Source organism: Pectinophora gossypiella, unplaced genomic scaffold (genome assembly GCF_024362695.1).
Source record: "Pectinophora gossypiella unplaced genomic scaffold, ilPecGoss1.1 Pgos_35, whole genome shotgun sequence".
Classification (NCBI taxonomy): Eukaryota; Metazoa; Arthropoda; class Insecta; order Lepidoptera; family Gelechiidae; genus Pectinophora; species Pectinophora gossypiella.
The window spans coordinates 596,499-600,704 of record NW_026063245.1 but is presented as its reverse complement, the minus strand read 5'-3'; the positions used below and the strand labels follow the sequence as shown (position 1 = coordinate 600,704).

The window sequence follows — 4,206 nt, the reverse complement described above, 5'->3', positions numbered from 1 at the left end:
ATCGTATCTCACACGCGTAACGTAGCCGCGCGTAAGTTTAGCGTCTGTGTGGCGCGTTGTTCGACTTACATTGCGGCACAGTAAAAATTGAAAATCTTAATTAAACATTTGCGACAAGAAAAACACCCACCATCGTTTTTAGTACAATAAAATAGGCGTTCCATTTTTTTTTTCGTTACGATGTCACTAACACCCTGTATATATGTATATATTTATAAATAAAAGTTAATAAATATAAATTAACATTATTTTTTTTTTAACAGGAAATGCACAATGCTAAAAACTGCGTTGGAGATTTTAATACAATAGTACTACAAAGCCTGATGTTGGCCGCTATTTCAATGAATGCAGCAGTGTGACAGCTAGCAATCAAAAGTAACAAGATATCGAGGTACGTTAAATGACGATCACGACCACTTTGGCAAAAACGTATCGCTATAGACTAAGGAAAAAAAAAATATATATTTTATTTACAGGAAATGCAGATGGCAATAAACTGTGTAGGAGTTCATGATTGCAATAGAATAAAATCGACCAAGCCTGAAGTCAGCAGCCCCTTCAATGAATGCAGCAGTGTGACAGCCAGCAATCAAAAGTTACAAGATATCGAGGTACGTTTCATGACGACCACGACTATTTTGGCAAAAACGTATCGCTATAGACTAAGGAAAAAAAATATATATATTTTATTTACAGGAAATGCAGATGGCAATAAACTGTGTAGGAGTTCATGATTGCAATAGAATAAAATCGACCAAGTCTGAAGTCAGCAGCCCCTTCAATGAATGCAGCAGGGTGACAGCCAACAATCAAAAGTTACAAGATATCGAGGTACGTTTCATGAAGACCACGACTATTTTGGCAAAAACGTATCGCTATCGACTAAGGAAAATAAATTATATATTTTATTTACAGGAAATGCAGAAGGCAAAAAACTGCGTAGGAGATCATTAATACAAAAGTATTATATAAACCAAACCTGATGTTGCCAGCTCCTTCAATGAATGCAGCAGTGTGACAGCCAGCAATCAAAAGTAACAAGATGTCGAGGTACGTTACATGACGACCACAACTATTTTGGCAAAAACGTATTGCTATCGACTAAGGAAAATAAATTACATATAATATTTAATTATATATTTTATTTACAGGAAATGCAGAAGGCAAAAAACTGCGTAGGAGATCATTCATCATCATCATCAGCCCATTAACGTCCCCACTGCTGGGGCACGGGCCTTCCCTATGGATGGATAGGGAGATCGGGCCTTAAACCATCACGCGGGCCCAGTGCGGATTGATGGTTATTAACGACTGCTAATGCAGCCGGGACCAACGGCTTAACGTGCCTTCCGAAGCACGGAGGAGCTCGAGATGAAAACTTTTTTTTTGTGGTCACCCATCCAATGACCGGCCTTTGCGAAAGTTGCTTTACTTCAACAATCGCAGACCGAGCGCGTTAACCGCTGCGCCACCGAGCTCCACATCATCATTAATACAATAGTATTATATAAACCAAGCCTGATGTTGGCCGCTCATTCAAAGAATGCAGCAGTGTGACAGCCAGCAATCAAAAGTAACAAGATGTCGAGGTACGTTACATGACGATCACGACCACTTTGGCATAAACGTATCGCTATAGACTAAGGAAAAAAAATGTAATATATATTTTATTCACAGAAAATGCAGAGTGTAATAAACTGTGTAGGAGATTATGATTGCAATAGAATAAAATCGACCAAGCCTGAAGTCCTTCAATGCACGCAGCAGTGTGACAGCCAGCAATCAAAAGTTACAAGATATCGAGGTACGTTACATGACGACCACGACTATTTTGGCAAAGACGTATCGCTATCGACCAAGGAAAAGAATTTATATATAATATTTAATATATATTTTATTTATAGGAAATGCAGAAGGCAAAAAACTGCGTAGGAGATTATTAATACAATAGTATTATATCAACCAAGCCTGATGTCGGTAGCTTCTTCAATGAATGCAGCAGTGTGAGAGCCAGCAATCAATAGTGACAAGAATCTAGGTACGTTACATGACGTCCACGACCACTTTGGCAAAAACGTATCGCTATCGACTAAGAAAAGGATATTATATCTATACGTTATTATTATAAATATACGTTATTATAAATAAATTAATATTATTTTATTTTTAACAGGAAATACAGAAGGCAAAGAAGCAGATGTCATCAAAGAAGATCTTTGTTCCTGCAATGTTTCCGCAGACGATACATCCAACAGAGCGAAGTGGAAGGAAAAGACTCGGAAAAAAGACCCCACCACCATATGGGAACAATGCAAGGGAGAGAGAGAGAGAATATAATGTTATATTTTTATTTTTTGAAAAATAAACCAACAATATCCTACACATTTTTTTTATTTCTTTTTGTGTCTGTCTTAATAGTTATTACAAATCTGTGATGCGAAACAAACTATACGAAAACGTCAATCCACATACAACGCCCGCGAAGCTGCTTTAGCAGCGAGCGCACTTAGCACCATCTAGTTATTATTATATTATTATTATTATATAATATACACTTCTCATCAAAAAAATCGAAACACTTCCGTTTTCATTGTTTCTGTCCGAATTTAACACAAAAAAGAATTCATACGATGAAAAAAAATACATAAATGTATAGCTGGCAGTTTGGCCATTACAGTAATAAGCGAAAATTCTAAATTCAAAATTAGAATTTCATTTGTTTATCTTATAAACGAAATGAATCACTGTTTTGAGACAAATGTGTGTTTAGGGTTGGAGTACATTTAGCGTTTAAAAACTAAAAATTGGCGCCTATCCTTAAACTTTTTGTTTTTTATTTCAATACTGTGACTTTGGGACGTCTGAAAAAAGGTTTTTTTTTCTAAAACGTATGGATACTTCGCCCACAGAAGCCGCCCAAGTTGTGGCATTGCTGGATTCTGGCCTTAGTCAGCGTGTTGTGGCTGCAAGACTGCATCTAAGCCTGTCATCTGTTCATAGAGTCTATAAACGTTATCAGGAGACTGGTTTGTTCACGCGCCGTTCAGGATCTGGCAGGAATCGGGTCACTTCTGAGCGAGATGATCGATTTATTGTAACAACTTCTTTAAGTAATCGACGCCTTAACGCTTTTCAACTGCAGCAGCGGCTTCGTGTTGTACGAAGGGTGGCTGTAAGTGACTCTACAATTAGAAGAAGGTTGAAGGATCGTGGACTGGTACCGGATATGCCAGCAAATGGGCCGAAATTAACTGCAGACCATCGAAGAGCGCGCCTTAACTTTGCACGTGAGCACCTAAATTGGTCATACCTACAGTGGAGCAAAGTTCTCTTTTCTGATGAGTGTAAAATTATGCTGTATGGTAACGACGGAAGGAACAAGGTCTACAGAAGAGACGGAGAACGCTATGCACAATGCTGCATTGAAGAAAAGGTCAGCTATGGTGGCGGTTCGTGGACGGTTTGGGGAGGAATCAGCGCCGACGGTAAGACAGAGCTTGCTTTCGTGTCTGGGCCACGTCTGCCTGCACTAAACTGTCATCGGTACGTCGAAGAGTGTCTCGAGCCTCATGTGATGCCCTATGCACATTTTATTGGCAACGGCTTCATATTCATGCACGACAATGCTAGGGCTCACACCGCGGGCGTCGTACGAGATTATCTTAACGAAGTCGATATCTCTATTATGGAATGGCCAGCAAGAAGCCCGGACATGAATCCCATTGAACATCTGTGGGATGAATTAAAGAGACGAATTCGAGCAAGAGATCCTGCCCCAGAAACACTTAGCCAGCTGCAAGACGCAATCCAAGAGGAATGGGACAATATACCACAGCATGTGATCGTGACTCTCATCCGATCGATGAAGAACCGTATGGAAGCAGTAATTAGAGCTCGGGGAGGGAATACAAGTTATTAAATAAACGTTTTTTAGCTTTTTTTTTCATTTACGTGTGTTGTTTTATCCATTTCCTTTATACTCCATACGGAATAAAAATGACTCCTTTAACAAAATACGAAACCTATGAAAAATTCATTTAAATTTAGAACATTAACATTAAGATTTGATAAGCTCATATTACTCACTATTAAACGACATTTAACATTTATTCCTAAATGTACACATTTTTCTGATAATCCTGACAAAACGTAAACTTGCAAGGTGTTTCGATTTTTTTGATGAGAAGTGTATATAGCTACAAACCC

At 38.6% G+C, this 4,206-nt stretch overlaps 1 long non-coding RNA gene across 2 annotated transcripts; it reads left to right on the top strand.

Moving 5' to 3' along the window:
- The first annotated feature begins 280 nt into the window (after positions 1–280).
- LOC126381082 (uncharacterized) lies at positions 281–2,322 on the top strand. 2 transcript variants are annotated; one of them, XR_007568664.1, is made up of 7 exons: positions 281–391; positions 477–611; positions 916–1,050; positions 1,152–1,589; positions 1,678–1,804; positions 1,905–2,038; positions 2,174–2,322. It is a non-coding gene; the product is annotated as an uncharacterized LOC126381082 (long non-coding RNA). The 2 variants fall into 2 exon arrangements; XR_007568665.1 differs by lacking the exons at positions 281–391; positions 477–611 and adding an exon at positions 804–831.
- Positions 2,323–4,206: the final 1,884 nt, after the last annotated feature.